This window comes from Ranitomeya variabilis, chromosome 2 (genome assembly GCF_051348905.1).
Source record: "Ranitomeya variabilis isolate aRanVar5 chromosome 2, aRanVar5.hap1, whole genome shotgun sequence".
NCBI lineage: Eukaryota > Metazoa > Chordata > Amphibia > Anura > Dendrobatidae > Ranitomeya > Ranitomeya variabilis.
In genome coordinates, this window is record NC_135233.1 from 568,587,592 (window position 1) to 568,613,151 (window position 25,560).

Below are 25,560 nucleotides of genomic sequence, written 5' to 3' on the forward strand. Positions count from 1 at the left end.
ATGTAACTCAATAATGGAATATACAGAGTTTAGTCTTTAAAAATCCAATTATTGCGATGCTTATGGAATGCAAAACCATGAAATAAATCTACTGAACCCAACGTCAATAAGAAATTCATAATATTTTGTTACTGTAGTATCAAAGTTTCTTAGTTACAGAGTAAGTGCTCTTCAAGACGTAGAGATTTTCTTCTATAAGTGCAATCCTTGTTTATCATGGATAGCACTTATACTTATCATAGTCTATGGGGTAATTCACTTCTGAATTTTTCTGACTAAATGGTCAAAAAAAGCACGAAGACCTTTCAGATATTGATCCAAGTGTGGGATCAAATTTGACAACGCATGTCTACGGATCTGTGAAAAAAGTGGACAGCACTCATATACCATCTTTGTGCTGTTGGTTGTTCAAGGACTGTTTGACAGCATATTTTCTTTTTCATCCTAGACAAACGGAAGAACCATTCATGGTAAAAACTGATGCTGACCAAACTTTGATGACACTAAAAAGCACCAACCAGACCGATATTTGTGTACGAAAAAAAAGTTGACATGTGAAGGAGCCCTTGCCTGGTTAATCAGGTTGATAAATGACATATCAAGTCCAACTTATTATCTTATAGTACTAATCCTAAATGGGGTGGACCAAGTGGTCCATATTAACAGTGGCGTATCCAGGGGGGCAGCCGGGGCATGTGCCCCGGGCGCAGCCGACAGGGGGGCGCCAGTGGGCCGCCTGATGATGTGGCGGTCCAAGGAGGCTCCTCGTCCTGTACTGAGCGGTCACATGGTACTGCTCATTACAGTAATGAATATGCGGCTCCACCTCCCATATGGATGGAGCCGCATATTCATTACTGTAATGAGCGGCAACTGTGACCGCTCAGTACAGGAAGAAGCTGCAGCGCCGGGGAAGTAGGGACTGCACAGCACCAGGAGCAGGTGAGTATAACGGGGAGGGGAGCACTTTGCGATATTCACCTGGTCCTCGTTCCGGCGCATCAGTGATGCTGAGGTCAGAAGGCGCGGTGACGTAGTTAGTGCGCGCCCTCTGCCTGAACGTTAGTGCTGAAGATGGAGCGGCAGCAGGAATGAGGAGCAGGTGAATATTGAAAGTGCCGGGGGCCTGAGCGACGGAGAGGTATGTGATTTTTTTTTTTATCGCAGCAACAACAAATGGGGCAAGTGTCTGTATGGAGCATCTTATGGGGCCATAACATTTGTGCAGCACTATAATGGGGCAAGTGTCTGTATGGAGTATCTTATGGGGCCATAACATTTGTGCAGCACTATAATGGGGCAAGTGTCTGTATGGAGTATCTTATGGGGCCATAACGTTTGTGCAGCACTATATGGGGCAAGTGTCTGTATAGAGCATCTTATGGGGCCATAACGTTTGTGCAGCACTATATGGGGCAAGTGTCTGTATGGAGCATCTTATGGGGCCATAACATTTGTGCAGCACTATAATGGGGCAAGTGTCTGTATGGAGCATCTTATGGGGCTATAATCTTATGGGGCTATAATGTTTGTGCAGCACTATAACGGGGCAAGTTTCGGTATGGAGCATCTTATGGGGCCATAACATTTGTGCAGCACTATAATGGGGCAAGTGTCTGTATGGAGCATCTTATGGGGCCATAACGTTTGTGCAGCACTATAATGGGGCAAGTGTCTATATGTAGCATCTTATGGGGCCATTATTGGGCAAATTTGTCTATGGAGCATCTTATGGGGCCATTATTAACCTTTATGCAGGATTATATGGGGCTCCTGATTCAATATGGATATTCAAAAACACGTAACCTACTGATGTCTCAATTAATTTTACTTTTATTGGTATCTATTTTAACATTATGGGGATTCAGGAATGTACCTTGGCTTGGTCATACAGTTTCAATAGAGTTAAAGGGAACCTGTCACCCCATTTTTTCCGTATGAGATAAAAATACCGTTAAATAGGGCCTGAGCTGTGCATTACAATAGTGTATTTTGTGGACCCTGATTCCCCACCTATGCTGCCGAAATATGTTACCAAAGTCGCCGTTTTCGCCTGTCACTCACGCTGGTCTGGTCGGATGGGCGTGGTGACATCGCTGTTTCTTCCCCCAGATCTTGCTTATTTTTCCGTTGGTGGCGTAGTGGTTTGCGCATGCCCAAGTGCCGAATCCACTGCATAGGTGAGGAAAAAGAGCGCGATCTGCGCTATTCCCCTGGTGATCGGTGGGGGCGGCCATCTTCCTGTGGCCGTGCGTGTGCAGATGGAGCGCTCTGCTGCCCGGGGCTTCAGGAAAATGGCCGCGGGATGCCGCGCGTGCGCAGATGGAGATCGCGGCGGCCATTTTCCTGAAGCAGAGTTCGCATGTCGGCTTCAGGAAAATGGCCACCGCGATCTCCATCTGCACACACGCGACATCCCGCGGCCATTTTCCTGAAGCCCCGGGCAGCAGAGCGCTCCATCTGCGCACGCGTGGCCACAGGAAGATGGCCACCCCCACCGATCACCAGGGGAATAGCGCAGATCGCGCTCTTTTTCCTCACCTATGCAGTGGATTCAGCACTTGGGCATGCACAAACCACTACGCCACCAACGGAAAAATAAGCAAGATCTGGGGGAAGAAACAGCCATGTCACCACGCCCATCTGACCAGACCAGCCTGATTGACAGGCGAAAACGGCTACTTTGGTAACGTATTTCGGCAGCATAGGTGGGGAATCAAGGTCCACAAAATACACTATAGTAACGCACAGCTCAGGCCCTATTTAACGGTATTTTTATCTCATACGGAAAAAACGGGGTGACAGGTTCCCTTTAAGGTTCAAATGAGGGAGGCTTGGTGGGGGGGGGTGGGCGCCAAACTGATCCTTTGCCCCGGGTGCAGGAAAGGCTAGATACACCTCTGCATATTAAGGTAGAATTAACTTAATGAGTCAAAATGTGGAAATTAAATTAATTCTCTGGATTAACTTCCCATCTCCAACCTTCTAGTTCCTTGTAAATATTTGTACTTTTAAGAAAGTCATCCAAGCCCCTCCTGAGCTTGTTGAAAGCCTTGTCCTTAACAGAAGTAAATTTATGTGACATGATATATGAAACACAAGGTATACAGGAGTGATTTAACTGAGCAAGACACAGGTGGCAGATGGATATTCATTTATTTTTTAGACAAACATTCGTCCATTTTTATAGCTTGAATTCAAATTGAAAGCTTGTCAAGGTTATGTAATGTAAAGCAGTACTAGATAAATAGCGCAACATAAACTACTTCAATTGAAGCCAATGCGAATCTGTAAAAGTTAAAAAAGAAAACAAATCTGATCTTTGCAATTTTTTTTCAAATTCAGTAATTTTTGGAAATGGATAGATATCTTCTTTAACTTGGTAAATTGTGTCTCAAAATGAATTAAATGATTTGCTTACATTTATTAATATTTGAAAATTTAATTGCACAGCAGGGGCACATATATAAGATTATCTCAGCACAGGAACATTTTATTTAAATACATCCAATTGTGGAAATTATTATTATTCCAAGATCTGTTGATTAAAATAAACTTTTGTTCATGGGAAAACCCTTTTAAGTATGAAGAAGTGCTAGTATACCAAGGTGGGACCGCAATGTTCATGAAAAGAAACTTCACTGTACACTCCCAAATTTATGCAACCATACAGAATTTCTTAGAACAGCAAGTGAGTACATATCATGGATGAATAAAGTAAGGGCTTGTTCAGACGTCAGTGATTTTTTTAATCTACGCAAAAACGGTAGAGGTTTCATCAATATTTTGACCAGTTTCATCAGAGTTTGGTCAGTTTGACAATTTTTTGCCATCAAAGTTGAGTTAGAATTTCATCACTTTTTTCAGAAGAAAAAATTGATGAAAATTTTTTAAGCGCCTGCTATGAAATCATCTGTAAAAAATGGACAGAACACAGATGGCATCCAAGTGCTGTCTGATTTGTTTCATAGATCCATATATTTACTTTGGCAAGTATGATCCAGCATTTGAATCAATTCTTGACAAGCCTATGTGCTATTTTGAGGACCGGAAAAAAAAATGGGTAATGTGAACTACCCCATACATAGAATATCATTCTATCCATGAAAAGTAAGAATTTTGACGTCTGAATGAATTCTTACTCAGTGTATCTGGCGACAATAAATAGATGTTTTAGATGTTTCAGATCTCCTGAGGATTTATTTAGGTGCCGCTAAAAGTTAAATGAGTATCTTTAAAGATAAACCACCTTAATATATCAACTTTCATGGTAAATATGATAATCTTTAGGGATGAGAGAACATGCTCTATGATACTCGGATGTCACTCGATTATCTGGGTGCTCGGATTTGCTCCCCACTCGACGAGCATTGGCTGCTGCTCGGATTTGAAGCTTGACTCCCTGCCACTCATATTTGGCACCTGTTACACAACCAATAAGAAGTAGTGATTGCCTGCCAGTCATTATAATGCCGCAGGCACCATGGTAGTGGCTTTACTGTGATTGGCTGGCCGCATTAACTCATCAGAGGATATAAAAAGACAGGTGCTGCCATGCTCGGCTCACTGATGCCATTGCACAGCTCAGGGACAGTGCTGATTGGAGGGAGAGAGCAGTTATCCAGACCTTTGTGTGCACAGTTTAAGTAATCAGAGTCCTCTAGTGTTGATACTGGTGCTGATGCTGAACCATCATACTAGAAGTCCTTCTAAGGGCTAATATTGTGCTTTGCTGTTTGCATCACATACAATCTGCATTTAGCCTGGGAAAAGTTGCAGGTGCAGTGAGAGTGGCAGAATACATCCTTTAGGCAGGGCTTAGGGCTTTGCAAGAGAAGAGAATTTGAAGAGAACGGCAGGGGGAAGAGGTAGAAAATTATCCAGGGTAGAAATAGATTATTTGGAAAGTAATTATGCAGATTAAAGGGATTCAATAGTGCAAGATGGGAAGCCACACAGAATGATATTCTAGTAGTCTAGGTGGGAGACAGTAACAGGATTCACTAATATTTGTTTAAAGGTGAGAAAAGGGCATATTTGGGAAATGTTTTTTTAAGTTGGAGAAGGCAGGAGATAATGAGGGCTTATGTGTGTGATTTGATGGAGAGGGTCTCAAAGGTTACCTCAAGATATAGAACATGTTGTGCTATTAAGAGTGATTGCTCAGTTTGATGTTGGAATTTAGTGAGGTGGTAGAAATAAAATTAATTTAGTTTTCTTAACATTAGGTTTAAAAAAACACAATGAGAAAAACATATATAGCCAATAGACACTGTGGAATCCTCGGCAGCAGAGAGGTGACATCTTGATTAGAAAGATAGATTACACTGGCATCAGCATAATAGTGTTACTGAAAGCTGAAGGATTCTATGAGCTGTGCCAGTTCAAAGGTGTAGGTGGAGAAGGTTAGGGACCTAGTGCAGAGCATTGAGGGACATCAAAAGAATGGGGATGAGACAAGGAAGAAGTGTGAGAATGATATATAGTAAATGTATGGTTGGTGAAGGAGTTTGCATGCTTTCCCGTGTTTGCGTGGGTGTCCTCCAACATTCCAAAGACATACTGGTAGGGAATTTAGATTGTGAGCCCCATCGGGGACAGTGATGAAAATGTGTGCAAACTGTAAAGTGCTGTGCTGCGGAATATGTTAGCGCCATATAAAAATAAAGATTATTATTATCAAGTGACCCAGGAAAGGATTAAGACTGTGATGCTCTTGGCTGCGTTGGGTGGCTGACTGTTTTGAAGGCCAAATCAAGGAGGAAGAGCACAAAGCCATTTTGTTTTGCTTTGGCAGTAAACATATTATTAGTGACTTAGGTCATGTCTGTTAGTTAGGAGATTGAAAGACAGATTTTACTAGCCAGATAGAGAGTTGGAGGACATGTTGTTAAAAGAGTTAATAGACAAATGGTAGTACTGAGATATAAGAATAGGTGGATAAAGAGGATGGTTCAATGTATGACTTATTAACCCCTTCACCACCTTGGGATTTTCCGTTTTTGTTTTGTTTTTTCCCCCAGAGCCATAACTTTTTACTTTTTAGCCATGTGGGACGAGTAGTACTTTTGAATGATACCATTACCATATATTGTACTGGAAAAAGGGGAAACAAATTCCAAGTGTGGTGTGAAATTTCAAAAAAAGTGAAATTCCACATTTTTTATTCTTTACATAGTTCAGTAAATGCGAAAACTGACCCGACATTATGATTGTCCAGGTCATTACGAGAAAGAGGCAGTGGGGTGGCCAGAGAGAGAAGGCAGGAAACTGTTCCCCAGAGTACCCACACATGGCAAGATCCCAAACCAAAGGTTAGATGTTTCCTAGTCTGGCACTTTTATACAGAACGTGAGGAAGACAAGAAAATTATTATTTTAACCTGTGTCATAGCAAGATCAGCAGGGGTCTGACCAGTACCAGAATGACCACCACCAGCATGCTCAGGCACATGTTATCCAAGCACCCGCCTTGGTTGGCCGAACAACTTGGTCCACAATCAGCGTCTGGGGGTGATATCACTGCATCTATCTCTATGCTACGTGCTTCTCAATCCCCTGTTCAGGACGCAGGTGCCAATATCTCCTGCCCTGCACCTGTTGTTGGACAATTGCAAGCACCATCACCAACCACGTCCACTTCCTTGTTCCAGTGCAGCACTCAGCTGTCCCTCCCTGCCCCAGACCTTGGGACACAAGTGGAAATACACAGCCACCCACCAACAGGCCCAAACACTAGACTGCCATATTTCCAGACGGCTTTACTCAACCTCATGGCAGCGGCTGTCCCTCAGTACTCGGTCCCCAGCCATAACTATTTCTCCCATTGTGCCCTCCGTGTATTACACAAGCACATGTCCCACAGCATCACCTGTGCCCAGACCAACGCAGTTACTGGGATGGTCCACTTAACCACCAACACGTGGACAAGTGGTTGTTGCCAGGGATGCTACATTTCCCTCACCGCGCACTGAGTGAACACGTGGAGGCTTGGACCAAGTCGAACCCTGGGACGGCACACGTGCTGCTGACACCTAAAATTGTGGGACCTAGTTCCATCAGGGTTTACCCCACCTCCTACACCAGTTTTTCCACCCCTCCTCCTCTACCACATCTACAGGGTCATGATTAGTGTTGAGTAGTGTTGAGCGATACCGTCCGATACTTGAAAGTATCGGTATCGGAAAGTATCGGCCAATACCGGCAAAGTATCGGATCTAATCCGATACAGATACCCGATACCAATACAAGTCAATGGGACTCAAGTATCGGACGGTATCCCTGATGGTTCCCAGGGTCTGAAGGAGAGGAAACTCTCCTTCAGGCCCTGGGATCCATATTACTGTGTAAAATAAAGAATTAAAATAAAAAATATTGCTATACTCACCTCTCCGACGCAGCCTGCACCTCACCGAGGGAACCGGCAGCCTTCTTTGCTTAAAATGCGCGCGTTTACTGCCTTCCGTGACGTCACGGCTTCTGATTGGTCGCGTGCCGCCCATGTGACGGCGACGCGACCAATCACAACAAGCCGTGACGTAATTTCAGGTCCTGAATGCCTAATTCTAGGCATTCAGGATTTGAAAATTACGTCACGGCTTGTGATTGGTTGCGTGCCGCCCATGTGACCGCGACGCGACCAATCACAAGCCGTGACGTCACGGAAGGCAGTAAACGCGCGCATTTTAAGCAAAGAAGGCTGCCGGTTCCCTCGGTGAGGTGCAGGCTGCGTCGGAGAGGTGAGTATAGCAATATTTTTTATTTTAATTCTTTATTTTACACATTGCTATTAATCCCGATACCGATTCCCGATATCACAAAAGTATCGGATCTCGGTATTGGAATTCCGATACCCGCAAGTATCGGCCAATACCTGATACTTGCGGTATCGGAATGCTCAACACTAGTGTTGAGCGATACCGTCCGATACTTGAAAGTATCGGTATCGGAAAGTATCGGCCGATACCGGCAAAGTATCGGATCTAATCCGATACCGATACCCGATACCAATACAAGTCAATGGGACTCAAGTATCGGACGGCATCCCTGATGGTTCCCAGGGTCTGAAGGAGAGGAAACTCTCCTTCAGGCCCTGGGATCCATATTAATGTGTAAAAGAAAGAATTAAAATAAAAAATATTGCTATACTCACCTCTCCGACGCAGCCTGGACCTTACCGAGGGAACCGGCAGCGTTCTTTGCTTAAAATGCGCGCGTTTCCTGCCTTCCGTGACGTCACGGCTTGTGATTGGTCGCGTGCCGCCCATGTGGCCGCGACGCGACCAATCACAGCAAGCCGTGACGTAATTTTCAGGTCCTGAATGCCTAATTCTAGGCATTCAGGATTTGAAAATTACGTTACGGCTTGTGATTGGTCGCGTCGCGGTCACATGGGCGACGCGAACAATCACAAGCCGTGACGTCACGGGAGGCAGGAAACGCGTGCATTTTAAAATTACGTCATGGCTTGTGATTGGTTGCGTGCCGCCCATGTGTGACTGCGACGCGACCAATCACAGCAAGCCGTGATGTAATTTCAGGTCCTGAATGCCTAATTCTGCATTCAGGACCTGAAAATTACATCACGGCTTGTGTTATGATCCTAGTGGCAAGGATCGCAAGTAGGACTAGCTAAGTAACTAAACCGACTACAAACTCTGGGGAAGTGGTAACTGAATTGACCGCAACCTGATCCTATCCGCAAACAACTATAGGCAGCCGTGGAACGTTACCTGAAAATCCTAGACGTCTCTTCACGGCCTGAGAAACTGACTATTCCTAGAGGGAACGAAAGTCCTCACTTGCCTCAGTGAAATGACCCCAAAGATATAGAATAGCCCCCCACAAATATTAACGATGAGTTAAGGGGAAAGCACAAACGCAGAGATGAAATTAGATTTAGCAAATGAGGCCCGCTAACACTAGAAAGCAGAAAATAGAAAGGGAACTGTGCGGTCAATTAAAAACCCTATTCAAAATATCCACGCAGAGATCGCTCGAGCCCCCGCACCAACTAACGGTGTGGGGGAAGCAACTCTGTACCCCAGAGCAAACCAGCAGAAGAAATCACATATTAGCAAGCTGGACTAAACTCATCATACACAGAAATCATATTGCAGACTGATGAGCAAAAAATAATTAAACAGAACTCAGCTTCTCCTGAAGAGACTGAAACCGAAGATAATCAGGAGTAATCAGAATAGCACTGAGTACATTGACAGCCGGCAACAAGTGGAAGTGAAACAGAGCTAAATAGGAAACTCCCAAGTGAATAACGAGGCAGCTGATCAGCCACAGACCCGCAGGATAACAAACAAAGCCACCAGGGGGAGCCCAAAACAAAAGTCACACAATACCACCTGTGACCACAAGAGGGAGCCTGAAAACAGTGTTCACAACAGTATCCCCCCCTTGAGGAGGGGTCACCGAACCCTCATAAAAACCCCCAGGGCGATCAGGGTGAGCCACATGGAAGGCACGAACCAAATCGGCCGCATGAACATCAGAGGCGACAACCCAGGAATTATCCTCCTGACCATCGCCCTTCCATTTAACCAAATACTGAAGCCTCCGTCTAGAAATACGAGAATCCAAGATCTTCTCCACCACGTATTCCAATTCTCCCTCAACCAGCACAGGGGCAGGAGGCTCAACCGGAGGACCCACAGGCAGCACATACCTCCGCAACAACGACCGATGAAACACATTATGAATAGCAAACGATGCTGGGAGGTCCAAACGAAATGACACAGGGTTAAGGACTTCCAAAATCTTATAAGGACCGATAAACCGAGGCTTGAACTTAGGAGAGGAGACCTTCATAGGAACAAAGCGAGAAGACAACCACACCAAGTCCCCAACGCGAAGTCGGGGACCCACACAGCGACGGCGGTTGGCAAAGCGCTGAGCCTTCTCTTGTGACAGCTTCAAATTGTCCACAACATGATTCCAAATCTGATGCAACCTATCCACCACAACATCCACTCCAGGACAGTCAGAAGGCTCCACCTGACCCGAGGAAAAACGAGGATGAAACCCCAAATTACAAAAAAAAAGGAGAAACCAAAGTAGCAGAACTAGCCCGATTATTAAGGGCAAACTCGGCCAACGGCAAAAAAGTCACCCAGTCGTCCTGATCAGCAGAAACAAAACATTTCAAATAGGTTTCCAAGGTCTGATTAGTTCGTTTGGTTTGGCCATTCGTCTGAGGATGGAAGGCCGACGAAAAAGACAAATCAATGCCCATCTTAGCGCAAAAGGTCCGCCAAAATCTAGACACAAACTGGGATCCTCTGTCGGAAACAATATTTTCAGGGATCCCATGCAAACGAACCACATTTTGAAAAAACAGCGGAACCAACTCGGAGGAGGAAGGCAACTTAGGCAAGGGCACCAAATGGACCATCTTAGAAAAAACGATCACACACCACCCAGATGACAGACATTCTCTGAGAGACAGGGAGATCTGAAATAAAATCCATGGAAATGTGCGTCCAAGGCCTCTTCGGGACAGGCAAAGGTAACAGCAAACCACTGGCACGAGAACAGCAAGGCTTAGCCCGAGCACAAATTCCACAAGACTGTACAAAGGAACGCACATCCCGCGACAAGGAAGGCCACCAAAAGGACCTGGTCACCAAATCTCTGGTACCAAATATTCCAGGATGGCCCGCCAACACCGAAGAATGAACCTCGGAAATAACTCTGCTGGTCCATCTATCCGGGACAAACAGTCTCTCCGGTGGAAAACGGTCAGGTCTATCCGCCTGAAACTCCTGCAGCACTCGTCGCAAATCTGGGGAGATGGCAGACAAAATCACCCCTTCTCTGAGAATACCAGCCGGCTCTGAATCTCCAGGAGAGTCAGGCACAAAACTCCTAGAAAGAGCATCAGCCTTTACATTCTTCGAACCAGGCAGGTACGAGACCACGAAATCAAAACGAGAGAAAAACAACGACCAACGAGCCTGTCTAGGATTCAGCCGCTTGGCTGACTCGAGATAAATCAGATTCTTGTGATCAGTCAAGACCACCACACGATGCTTAGCTCCCTCGAGCCAATGTCGCCACTCCTCAAATGCCCACTTCATAGCCAACAACTCCCGATTACCGACATCATAATTCCGCTCGGCAGGCAAAAACTTTCTTGAAAAGAAAGCACATGGCTTCATCACAGAGCCATCGTCGCTTCTCTGTGACAAAACAGCCCCCGCTCCAATCTCGGAAGCATCAACCTCGACCTGGAAAGGAAGAGAGACATCTGGCTGACATAAGACGGGAGCCGAAGAAAACCGGCGCTTCAGCTCCCGAAAGGCCTCCACAGCCGCAGGAGACCAGTTAGTAACATCAGAACCTTTCTTGGTCAAATCCGTCAAAGGCTTAACAACACCAGAAAAATTTGCGATGAAGCGACGGTAAAAATTTGCAAAACCCAAGAACTGAAGACTCTTAACAGATGTAGGCTGCGTCCAGTCATGAATAGCCTGAACCTTGACTGGGTCAATCTCAATAGTAGAAGGAGAAAAAATGAAACCCAAAAAAGAAACCTTCTGGACTCCAAAAAGACATTTTGAGCCCTTCACAAATAAAGCATTGGCACGCAGGACCTGAAACACCATCCTGACCTGCTTAACATGGGACTCCCAATCATCAGAAAAAAACAGAATATCATCCAGATACACAATCATAAATTTATCCAGATATTCGCGGAAGATGTCGTGCATAAAAGACTGAAAGACAGAAGGAGCGTTAGAAAGTCCAAAATGCATCACCAAGTACACAAAATGGCCTTCGGGCATATTAAATGCAGTTTTCCATTCATCACCCTACTTAATACGCACAAGGTTATACGCACGACGAAGATCTATCTTGGTGAACCAACTAGACCCCTTAATGCGAGCAAACAGATCAGATAACAATGGCAAAGGATACTGAAATTTAACCGTGATTTTATTTAGAAGGCGATAATCAATACAAGGTCTCCGAGAACCATCCTTCTTAGCCACAAAAAAGAACCCCGCACCAAGAGGGGAGGAGGAGGGGCGAATAAGTCCTTTCTCCAAAGACTCCTTTATATAACTCCGCATGGCAGCATGCTCCGGCACTGACAAATTGAAAAGTCGTCCATTAGGAAACTTACTACCAGGAATCAAATTTATAGCACAATCACAATCCCTATGAGGAGGTAGAGAACTGAGTTTGGGCTCATCAAATACATCCTGGTAGTCTGACAAAACGCAGGGACTTCAGTAGGAGTGGATGAAGCAATTGACACCACAGGAGCGTCGCCATGAATTCTCTGACAACCCCAACTTGACACAGACATTGCTTTCCAATCCAGGACTGGATTATGAGTCTGCAACCATGGCAGACCCAACACGACAACATCATGCAAATTATGCAGCACAAGAAAGCGAATCACCTCCTGATGAACAGGAGTCATGCACATGGTCACTTGTGTCCAGTACTGAGGTTTATTCGTAGCCAATGGCGTAGCATCAATTCCCCTTAGTGGAATAGGGAATTTTAAAGGCTCCAAAACAAAACCACAGCGCCTGGCAAATGACAAGTCCATCAGACTCAGGGCAGCACCTGAATCTACAAAAGCCATAACCGGGTAAGATGACAAGGAACAAATCAAGGTAACAGACAAAATGAACTTAGGCTGTAAAGTACCAATGGTGACAGACTTATCAACCTTTTTTTGCGCTTAGAGCATGCTGAGATAACATGAGCTGAGTCACCACAGTAAAAGCACAACCCATTTTGCCGTCTATAATTTTGCCGTTCACTTCTGGTCAGAATTCTATCACATTGCATAGACTCAGGTGTCTGTTCAGAAGACACCGCCAAATAGTGCGCAGGTTTGCGCTCCCGCAAACGCCGATCAATTTGAATGGCCAGAGTCATTGACTCATTCAGACCTGCAGGCGTAGGGAACCCCACCATGGCCTCAGAAAGACCTTTTCTGAAATTTGCAGCCAGGGCACACTCATTCCACTGAGTAAGCACCGACCATTTCCGAAATTTCTGGCAGTACACCTCTGCTTCATCTTGCCCCTGAGAGAGGGCCAACAACGCTTTTTCAGCCTGGTTCTCAAGATTAGGTTCCTCATAGAGCAATCCAAGGGCCAGAAAAAACGCATCAACACTGAGCAATGCCGGATCCCCTGGCGCCAATGCGAAGGCCCAATCTTGAGGGTCACCACGCAAGAAAGAAATTATAATTTTAACTTGCTGAACGGAATCACCAGAGGAACGAGGTTTCAAAGAAAGAAACAATTTACAATTGTTCTTAAAATTCAGGAACCTAGATCTATCTCCAGAAAACAACTCCGGAATAGGTATTCTAGGCTCTGACATAGGACTGTGAACAACAAAATCCTGAATACTTTGTACCCTTGCAGCAAGATGATCTACACTGGAGGCCAAACTCTGAATATCCATATCAGCAGCTGAGTTCAGAGCCACACCAAGATTAAGAGGAGGAGAGAAGCTAGACACACAGCAGCTAGACACACGGCAAAAAAAAAAAAAAAATTCTCAAGGCTTCTTTTCTCCTGCTTCTGCCATGCAATTAACACTTTACTGGCCGGCTGTACTGTTATGATCCTAGTGGCAAGGATCGCAAGTAGGACTAGCTAAGTAACTAAACCGACTACAAACTCTGGAGAAGTGGTAACTGAATTGACCGCAACCTGATCCTATCCGCAAACAACTATAGGCAGCCGTGGAACGTTACCTGAAAATCCTAGACGTCTCTTCACGGCCTGAGAAACTGACTATTCCTAGAGGGAACGAAAGTCCTCACTTGCCTCAGTGAAATGACCCCAAAGATATAGAATAGCCCCCCACAAATATTAACGGTGAGTTAAGGGGAAAGCACAAACGCAGAGATGAAATTAGATTTAGCAAATGAGGCCCGCTAACACTAGAAAGCAGAAAATAGAAAGGGAACTGTGCGGTCAATTAAAAACCCTATTCAAAATATCCACGCAGAGATTGCTCGAGCCCCCGCACCAACTAACGGTGCGGGGGAAGCAACTCTGTACCCCAGAGCAAAGCAGCAGAAGAAATCACATATTAGCAAGCTGGACTAAACTCATCATACACAGAAATCATATTGCAGACTGATGAGCAAAAAATAATTAAACAGAACTTAGCTTCTCCTGAAGAGACTGAAACCGAAGATAATCAGGAGTAATCAGAATAGCACTGAGTACATTGACAGCCGGCAACAAGTGGAAGTGAAACAGAGCTAAATAGGAAACTCCCAAGTGAATAACGAGGCAGCTGATCAGCCACAGACCCGCAGGATAACAAACAAAGCCACCGGAGGGAGCCCAAAACAAAAGTCACACAATACCACCTGTGACCACAAGAGGGAGCCTGAAAACAGAGTTCACAACAGGCTTGCTGTGATTGGTCGCGTCGCGGTCACATGGGCGGCATGCAACCAATCGCAAGCCGTGACGTAATTTTAAAATGCGCGCGTTTCCTGCCTCCCGTGACGTCACGGCTTGTGATTGGTCGCGTCGCCCATGTGACCGCGACGCGACCAATCACAAGCCGTAACGTAATTTTCAAATCCTGAATGCCTAGAATTAGGCATTCAGGACCTGAAAATTACATCACGGCTTGCTGTGATTGGTCGCGTCGCGGCCACATGGGCGGCACGCGACCAATCACAAGCCGTAACGTCACGGAAGGCAGGAAACGCGCGCATTTTAAGCAAAGAACGCTGCCGGTTCCCTCGGTAAGGTCCAGGCTGCGTCGGAGAGGTGAGTATAGCAATATTTTTTATTTTAATTCTTTCTTTTACACATTAATGTTGTTTCGATACCGATACCCGATACCACAAAAGTATCGGATCTCGGTATCGGAATTCCGATACCCGCAAGTATCGGCCGATACCCGATACTTGCGGTATCGGAATGCTCAACACTAGTCATGATGCGACCCTCGCTCTTAATTTTACAGTGTGTGTATGATGCCCTACTACATAATTTTTACAGGATTATATGAGGCCTACATCTACAATTCTCTTAGATTTGTAAATGTATACCCCTCAGGGGTAAAAGTTTATCAGCCCGTGCACTTAGTGCATAAACATTACCATTCTAGAAGTCCCTATATTTTAATTATGGGAACACAATTTTTTCTGAGACTTCTAGCATGTATTGGAGTGCCTCCTTCTAATTTTTGGAAGACCTTCTACATAGTGCATATGCTTTACCACTTCAGAAGTCGCACTCCTTTAATAATGGGAAAAAAATGTTTTCTGAGGCCCTCCTTTGCATGTCTTCCAGGGTGTATTGGAGTGCTTCCTTCTAATTTTTGAAAGTCCTTGAACATAGCGCATTTGGCTTTACTTTGGAGGTAGAAATGGGTGCCCTTACCTCTTGGGCCCCTGTGTGGCCATACAAGTTCGACTAATAATATGTCCACCCCTGGTGTGAACATAGCCTAAGGGGAGGCATTTTTTTCCTGTTTTTAATTTTGCCTTATATACAAGTCATTAGACAAGAACATTTTTACAGAATTTATTTCCTGCAAAATTAATTTTACCTTCGGTTTTGTATGACGTAATACTCTGACAACATTGATTCCAGCAGTGACGTAGGAGTCAGAGATCCATCCAGGCATTTTCCGCATGCTGTTCCCATTCCAGTTAGGCACTAATTCCATCCAATTCAGCTATTTTCCTTCCCCTAGACCATTTTTTTGTCATAATTTTCATATCATTAACAACATGTCTGTTACACTCGGTCCGTTTCCTGTACCTCCAAGGGATCCCCGTCGGGACTCCAGCTCTGTGCCAGCTCCACGCTGTCTGGATGCAGCCTCTGCCCCTCCTTCCTCTCCTGCTTCCTGGTGTGCGGCCAGCAGGTTCCCAGGTAGGGTTCTTAGGTCACACACGCGCTCACTCCCAGTCTCTTAAAGAGACAGTGTGCATTTTCCAAAAGTTGCCTCTAACCAATAGCGTGTGGTTGGCTACTATTTCTAGCCCCTCCACCATAGGGAGGACGCCGGAGCAGCAAGTATCCACTGTTGCTAACTTTGGGTTCCTGTTTACATGTGCTTCTGTTTCTGAAGTATCTGCCAAGTACTCCGCTTACACTGTCTGTCTCCACAGATCCCCTGCTACCTGTTACCCGGTTATTCAGGACTGCATCCACACTATCTACTCTGGACCCGTCTAGTCCTGCCAGTCTGCCTGCCACTCTTCAGGACTACGCCAGTACTCCCGGTACCAGCTTCTACTCGAACACCCGGTATCTTCCGGTCAGCTCTGCAGCATCCACTAACCCTGCTGGTCCATCTGTTCCTCTGGGACAGCCTCCACGAGTACAGGGTCTAACTGAAGGTAGCACCCATGTCCACCAGGCATTCCATTCTGTCCCTGTTCAAGGGGACTTACTACGGGTGTCTGGGGCTCACGCAGTAATGCCCCCTTCGGAGCCCCCATACCGTGGTCTAGTGGTTCCACATTTAACCTCAATAAATACGAATGTGAACTTCTACATCTGTGCCTCCGTTTCCGTTTGTTACAATGTCTATCAATCCTTCATAATTCCGTGACTTTTCCATCTTGGTGTTGCGATTTCAATGTCAATGTGTCTATATTCATATTTTTACAATGTTGCACACATATTATCATCCTTTAAAGCTGCAATTTTAGATGGTATAATACCAGCATTATTTGGGATGTACAATTTATTGGTGAGCTTTAGAATTAGAAGAATATCACTCCAGTACATAGGTTGTACTACGTATTGATGCCTAGCCCCATTTAAGAAAATGATACTTACAGTCATGCTGTATGCCCCAAGTTCACACTAAAATATTTATATGCAAATGTCTACCATTTCATTTTTCTCTTTTTTTCCATTGTGTTTCTTTTCAACATTTCTGAGTTTAATGTGCCTGCCAAAAATTCAATCAAAGTATATTGCGGCAGATAAACCCGTAAAATTGTTGAGGTTGTTTTAGGTAAACTTGCAGCATGTCTATGTCTGCTTTTAGCTTCATATTCCTCCTCCATCCTGCACTCTCCGTAATATTTTAAAGCTAATCTATCACATTTTTGTCACTAATGACTGTCAATTATGTATACATATTTTTTAGAACAGTATAAAATAAATTGCTGTAATATTTTTTATTTAGCCACTGGAGGTTCTGATCATTTGCTTGTATGTAATGTGTCAGAGCATGACACTAACATACAGCAAATATGGCCGACACAGGCCATAGGAGATTGTAGTTGGTCTCCAACCCTATCTCCTCTGATGCTGCTGGATCTGTGAACTATGCACATCCTCTGTACTGTGCAATTTTATTTCAGTCAAGTTCTATGCTGCAATTTCCCTGTCAAGGCTGACCGCTACATACAGTACTTAGCGTGAAGCTGTTAACAAGTACGCAGATGCAACGGTACAAAATATCTCAGTGGTAACAAACAAATTGGTTATTTATTGGCTATTAACAATTTAAGTAATAAAAAATGCGATGTCTGTTGATTTGACAATTCTCAAAAAAACATTAAATTGCTATACAATGCTATGAATATATACAGTGGGGGAAAAAAGTATTTAGTCAGCGACCAATTGTGCAAGTTCTCCCACTTAAAAAGATGAGAGGCCTGTAACTGACATAGGTAGACCACAACTATGAGAGTCAAAATGAGAAAACAAATCCAGAAAATCACCTTGTCTGATTTGGTAAGATTTATTTTGCAAAATATGGTGGAAAATAAGTATTTGGTCACCTAAAAACATGCAAGATTTCTGGCTCTCACAGACCTGTAACTTCTTCTTTAAGAAGCTCCTCTGTCCTCCACTCACTACCTGTAGTAATGGCACCTGTTTGAACTTGTTATCAGTATAAAAGACACCTGTCCACAACCTAAAACAGTCACACTCCAAACTCCACTATAGTAAATATCAAAGAGCTGTCGAAGGACACCAGAAACAAAATTGTAGCCCTGCACCAGGCTAGGAAGACTGAATCTGCAATAGGTAAGCAGCTTGGTGTGATGAAATCAACTGTAGGAACAATAATAAGAAAATGGAAGACATACTAGACCACTGATAATCTCCCTCGATCTGGGGCTTCATGTAAGATCTCACCCTATGGGGTGAAAATGATCACAAGAACGGTGAGCAAAAATCCAAGAACCACACAGGGGGAACTAATGACCTGCATAGCGCTGGGACCACTGTAACAAAGGCTACCATCAGTAAGGGTACCGTCACACAGTGGCACTTTTATCGTTCCGCGGCACGATTCGTGACGTTGTAGCGATATCGTTACGATCTCGCAGTGTCTGACACGCTACTGCGATCAGGCACCCAGCTGAGAATCGTACGTCGTAGCACATCGTTTGAAACTTTCTTTCGTTGCTGGATCTCCCGCTGTCATCGCTGGATCGTTGTGTGTGACAGCGATCCAGCGATGCGTTCGCTGGTAACCAGGGTAAACATCGGGTTACTAAGCGCAGGGCCGCGCTTAGTAACCCGATGTTTACCGTGGTTACCAGCGTAAAAGTAAAAAAAAACAAACCGTACATACTCACCATCTGATGTCCATCAGGTCCCTTTGCCGTCTGCTTCCTGCTCTGACTGAGATCCGGCCGTACAGTGAGAGCAGAGCGCAGCGGCGACGTCACCGCTGTGATCTGCTCTCACTTTCCGGCCGGCAGACAGTCACAGCGGGAAGCAGACTGCAAGGGACCTGACGGACATCAGATGGTGAGCATGTACGGTTTGTTGTTTTTTACTTTTACGCTGGTAACCACGGTAAACATCGGGTTACTAAGCGCGGCCCTGCGCTTAGTAACCCGATGTTTACCCTGGTTACCCGGGGACTTCGGCATCGCTCCAGCGCCGTGATTGCAACGTGTGACCGCAGTCTACGACGCTGGAGCGATAATCATACGATCGCTGCGACGTCACGAATCGTGCCGTCGTAGCGATTAAAATGGTACTGTGTGATGGTACCCTAACACACTAAGCCACCAGGTACTCAGATCCTGCAGTGCCAGATGTGTCCCCCTGCTTAAGCCTGTACATGTCTGGGCCCGTCTGAAGTTTGCTAGAGAGCATTTGGATTATCCAGAAGAATATTAGGTGAATGTCATATGGTCTGATGAAACCGAAGTAGAACTGTTTGTTATAAACAAAATTTGTCGTGTTTGGGGGAGACAGAATGCTGAGTTGCATCCAAAGAACACCATGCCTACTGTGAAGCATAGGGGTGGCAACATCATGCTTTGGGGTTGGTTCTCTGCAAAGTGACCAGGATGACTTATCTGTAGTGTTGAGCATTCCAATACCGCAAGTTTCGGGTATCGGAATTCCGATACCGAGATCCGATACTTTTGTGGTATCGGGAATCGGTATCGGGATTAATATCAATGTGTAAAAGAAAGAATTAAAATAAAAAATAGGGATATACTCACCTCTCCGACGCAGCCTGGACTTTACCGCCGTAACCGGGAGCCGTTGTACCTAAAAATGCGTGCTTGAAGGGCCTTAGATGACGTCACGGCGCTCTGATTGGTCCGTAGCGGTCACGTGACCGCTACGCGACCAATCACAAAGCAGTGACGTCACCTAAGGTCTTTCAAGCGCTTGAAAACCTTAGGTGACGTCACTGCTTTGTGATTGGTCGTGTAGCGGTCACGCGACCGCTACGCGACCAATCAGAAGCTGCGGACGTCTTCTAAGGTATTTCAAGCACTTGAAAGACCTTAGGTGACGTCACTGCTTTGTGATTGGTCGCGTAGCGGTCACGCGACCGCTACGGACCAATCAGAGCGCCGTGATGTCATCTAAGGCCCTTCAAGCGCGCATTCTTAGGTACAACGGCTCCCGGTTACGGCGGTAAAGTCCAGGCTGCGTCAGAGAGGTGAGTATATCCCTATTTTTTATTTTAATTCTTTCTTTTACACATTGATATGGATCCCAGGGCCTGAAGGAGAGTTTCCTCTCCTTCAGACCCTGGGAACCATACAGGATACCGTCCGATACTTGGTGTCCCATTGACTTGTATTGGTATCGGGTATCGGTATCGGATTGGATCCGATACTTTACTGGTATCGGCCGATACTTTCCGATACCGATACTTTCAAGTATCGGACGGTATCGCTCAACACTACTTATCTGTGTACATGAAAGAATGAATGGGGCCATGTATCATGAGATTTTGAGTGCAAACCTCCGTTCCTCAGCAAGGGCATTGAAGATGAAACGTGGATGGGTCTTTCAGCAAGATAATGATCCCAAGCACACTGCCAGGGCAACAAAGGAGTGGCTTTGTAAGAAGCATATGAAGGTCCTGGTGTGGCCTAGCCAGTCTCCAGATCTCAACCCCATAGAAAACCTTTGGAGGGAGTTGAAAGTCCATGTTGCCCAATGACAGGCCCAAAACATCACTGCTCTAGAGGAGATTTGCATGGAAGAATGGGCCAACATACCACCAACAGTGTCTACCAACCTTGTAAAGACTTACAGAAAACATTTGACCACTGTCATTGCCAACAAACTGCCTTATACAATACACTCTAAATCACTCAGTTAGCTAGATAATAGATCAAACTATATTTATAAAAAAAATGCACTGATTCATGGACTGTCAAAGTACATATTGTAACTATTATGGTCATCACCTAACCTCTCAAATTGTCGTTGTGGTCACTGTGACAGGCCCTAATGGGAGTTGACTTTATTTTCCCATTAGGCTGCAAGTCTTGTGCTTTAGTACACAGGTGACTCCCTGGATCAACGAGCTACTACAGCTGCCTCCATCTCCTAGCTTTGTTGCCTTCCATACTGTTGTCTAGGACTCCTGGCATCAGCTGACTCGATCACCCCTTGAAGGAGGCTTCTGGCCCTTTCTGCTTACTGAAACAACCATTTCTTTATGTAGACTTCCTGCCCTCTCCACTCACTTGATCGATCATTCCTTTTAGTAGGCCTGCTGACCTTTAAAGACATCATCCTACCATGTTACTTGAGCGATTTTCCATTGCATAAATCAGTCTTCCTGGCTTGGGCTAAGGACCTTGTCCTGCTGCTCTCACTTTCCATAATATGTGGCATCAGCCAGTTTATTTAACACTACATGTCTAACTTGACACAAATCTGGGTGATGACTCATCTTTGCATCGGCCTCAAATGTTTCTATATTATCTCTGGCCAGTAGATAGCAAGATTCAACAATATAATTCCTACTGTACATTCCCGATGTGCCATTGTACTACTACTAATGCCAGGCTGCCCAACCTTTTCTCATCAAAGAAGAAGTCACCAACACAGCACTGATGCCATATCTGTCTTCACTGCCGCTGCACGGGTGCCTGAAACTGCTGTGCCCAATTACAGTGTTCAGAAGCCAACAGTCAGTGAAGATTTGACTGCCGCACTCTGAACACTGTATGAGCAGGGACAGCAGGACCGATACCAAGGCTGCGACTGTGACTTCTTCCTGCAGTTAGAAGAGATTGAGCAGCTTGACATTAGTAGTACAATGGCAGGCTGCCCAACATGTTCTCACCATTGGATGAATTGGAGTGAAGTCAAGAATAAGAACAAATACTCTAAGGGGACTAAAAAATAAATGAAATAAAGTTAATAATAAAAAAGTATAAAAAAATTCAAATCACCTCTCTTCTTCCCCATTGAAACTAAAGAACTACAGGAACAAATATGGTTGATCTCACCACATCTGTGAAAGTCCAGCCTATCAAAAATATAACATTAATTAACTCCTATGGTAAATGTGATAAAAAAAAATTGAAACACCAGAATTGCACTTTTTTGGTCATCTAAACTCTATAAAAATGCAAAAAAGTGATCAATACATTGTATGTCTATCCAAATTGTATCAATAATACATCAGCTCGCAGAAAAGAAAAACCCACGATCTAACGCATCTCATATCGACAGAAAAATAAAAATGTTGCTGGTCTTGGAAAATGGCTTTTTTCATAAACTTCAGAATCAGCTTTCAACACTTTTTTCAAGACTTCAAACATGTCAGTGTTGCATTACAATCACTGACAAACATGGCAGTGCACTGCGATCCTAAACTTTATTCTTCCCTATCTTTTTAACATAAGGTTGAGCCGTGAAAATGAAAAATCACATTTTTCCTATAAAAATGTTGTTTTAGCACCAATTTTTTTATTTTCGCAAGGGCAACAGGAAAAAATGGACCCCAAAATTTGTTGTGCACTTTTTCAAGAGTACAAGAATACACCATATGTAATGGAAAACTACTGTTTGGGTACATGGCAGAGCGCTATTTGAGTTTTTGGAGTGCAATAGATTGTGAACGTCAAGTCATAATTGGAGAGCCCCTGATGTGTTTAAACAGTGGAAGACCTCCACAAGTGACACCATTTTGGAAACGATATCCCTTGAAGAATTCTTCTAGGGATGTAGTGAGCATTTTTAATCCATGGGTTTTTTACAGACTTGTATAACATTGGGCTGTTAAACTGAAAAGTTACATTTTTTGCACTAAAATGTTGTCTTAGCCATAAGTTTTTTAATTGTCAAAAGGGGTAATAAGAGAAAATGGACCCCAAAATTTGTTTCATGTCTCATGAGTACAACAGTGCCCCATATGTGGTCAAAAGCTGCTTTTTAGGAAAAATGCATGCAAAGCCCAGAAGGGAAGGAGCGCCATATTGGAAAACAGAATTTGCTGGAATGATTAGCGAGTGCCATGTCACTTTGGCAGAGAACCTGAGGTGTCAGGACAGCAGGACCCACCATAAGTGACCCCATCTTACAAACTACACTTTTAATTAAATCATCTTTGTGTACAGTGATCATACTGACACCACATGTGTTTCACAAAATGTTATACAACTGAGCAGTGAAGAAAACAAAAATTACATTTTTATCACTATAATGTTGTTTGAGCCCCAGATTTTACATTTCACAATGAGAAAAAAGTAAAAAATGACCACATAATTTGTTGCACAATTTTTTGTGAACATAGCAATAACCCGTATGTGGCTGTTCTGTTTGGGAGGAAAGGAGTGCTCTCTTTGACTTTTGCCAAAAGAACAGAAACCCCCCCATCAATTGACCCCAATTTGGAAATTCGATCCCTCCCGGAATTCATCTATAGGTATAGTGACAATTTTGCTAGCAATGGATGTTGCTAAGTAAAAATGCATATTTGCCATTCTAGTGCCCAGTACGTTGTAGTGCCCAGCACCGATAACAAATCTAAGTGAGGATTTGATTCTTGTGGGTTGAGTAGAAGCTTTAATAGTAGCATTTTGGAGTACCAAACATTTAGGATCCCATTTAATCTGTGCTCAATGCTGAGCATTATATTGAGGTTTCCATCTAAATTTACAAAATACACAATTCTGATGAAATCCTGAGGGAGCCAAATGAGGCAGCAGAATTACTCTAGACTCTGTGTGGCTTCTATTCAGCGGTATCCGACTTTTAAGAGGTTCACAAAACTGTAGCCGACTGCCCTTTTATGCACGCCTAATAAGATGAGCATGGTGGGATCATAGGCCAGGCAGAATCCACAGTGTCTCCATCTGCCTCATTATAGGGAATCTTCCGTCAGAGGTTCCATCTGAATCACGTATTTCAGAGATTTACACTGAGATCCCAGTGTACGAGCTCAGTGTAGAGCGCAGGATAAATGTGGGCCGAGTCTTACTGCGGTCTTAAGGAGGAAGAATAGACAAATCAACAGCAGGCGAAGAATTGTTTTTATTTATCTTTTACGACATTCTTCATGCGGTAAAGTGATTAGATGACTTTATTCTTAGGGTCGGTGCGATTACAGTGATACCAGATTTATATCGGGTTTTTTTGTTTGGCTGCTGTCACGCACTAAAAAGTTACTTTTTTACACAAACACAAGTTTTTGGACCACTATATTTTGAGAGTTATAATTATTCCATATTTCTGCTGACAAAGTCATGTGAGGGCTTGTTTTTTGAGAAACGAATCAACGTTTTTTTTGGAACAACATTCACAACATATCACAACATTTTTTGATCGCTTTCTATTCTGATTTTTGGGAGGTAGAATGAACAAAAACCAACAACTCAGGGATTTTTCTTTCACCATATGGTAAAAGTAATAAGGCAACTTTATTCTTTGGGTCAGTAGGATTATAGTGATACCAAATTGTTATAATTGTTTTATGTTTTAGTGCTTTTACACAATAAAAACAATTTTATTTAAAAAATATTGCTTTTGCATTGCTTTAATCTCAGAGCTCTAACTTTTTTATTTTTCCACTAGTGGAGCTGCATGGTGGCTTGTTTTTTTGCGGGATAAAATGTAATTTTCAGAGATATGATTTTTATTTACATTTGTCTTTTTGATCGTGTTTTATTTAACTTTTTATTTGTCGATATGAAAAAACACGTTTTTTTATTTTTATTCTTTACGGTGTTCACTAAAGGGGTTATCTAGTGTTACAGTTTTATAGATTGGGTCATTCTGGACGCAGCCATACCAAATGGGTGTACTTTTATTGTTTACTTGTTTTTTTACATTAAAAGACTTAGTTATAGGTATAACAAGATAATATAATAGGTTGCACGCCATGATGCCTTGACATTTCATACGCTTGGCAACGGTGGCAATCTGATTATATGGTGAAGACTGAAGAGGTGAACTGTTGAGCGGAGATTCCGGAGAGGGGAGCAGTAAGGTAAGCATAAGAATTTTTTAAAATATTTTTTATCATTTGATGGCTCTTTACAGTTGAGAAAAATGGTGGAATCAGTGCGGAAGCGAATCACAAAAAGCTGCATCTTGGCGAATGCATATTTTTGTAAAATTATCTATATACCTCGCAAAGTACAAGCAGCGGATTAAATAAGTATTGAAAAGTTCAACAATTTTCTTATCAAATATATTTCTTAATGTGCTATTGAAATTCTCACCAGATGTCGATAACAACCCATCCAATCCACACAGGAAAAGAAATCGAACCGTAGATGCCAATAAATTATCCCACAAATAACCAAGAGAGCTTTCTTAGAATTGCTCACCTGATTTTGTTGAATAGAAAGCGTATAGAGATTTAGGCTGCTGCAGATCCACAAGCCAATCAACGACCGTGTAAAATGATAAACTGTGTAGGAAGTGTGGGTTAAATCCACGCTGCCTTAGCAATGAGATTCCAAAGGATGATGAAATAAACGGTGGTTTATTCAACGAGTTTCAAGGTCAATGCGACACCTTCTTCAGGTTGATGTGGAATTTTTCCTGAAGAAGGGATCACATTGACCTTGAAACGTGCTGAATAAACCACCATTTAATTCCATCATCCTTTGGAATCTCATTACTAAGGCGGCGCCGATTTCACCCACACTTCCTACACAGTTTATCATAATAATGAGAAATGACACAGGGAAAAAGTATTGAACACATGAAGAAAGAGAGGTGCAAAAAGCCATGGAATATCATGACACTAGCTAAAATCTATTAGTAATTAGAAAGCAATCTTGACCCTTATTGAAAAATAATATCAGCTGGTTAAACTGATGAGCTATAAAAAGGTG

General features: G+C 43.7%; 1 long non-coding RNA gene across 8 annotated transcripts in view; it reads right to left on the reverse strand.

Annotated features, from left to right (window-relative positions):
- Positions 1 to 25,560, reverse strand: part of LOC143807060 (uncharacterized) — a 96,435-nt gene that overhangs the window by 15,984 nt on the left and 54,891 nt on the right. The gene's annotated exons all lie outside the window — the stretch shown is intronic.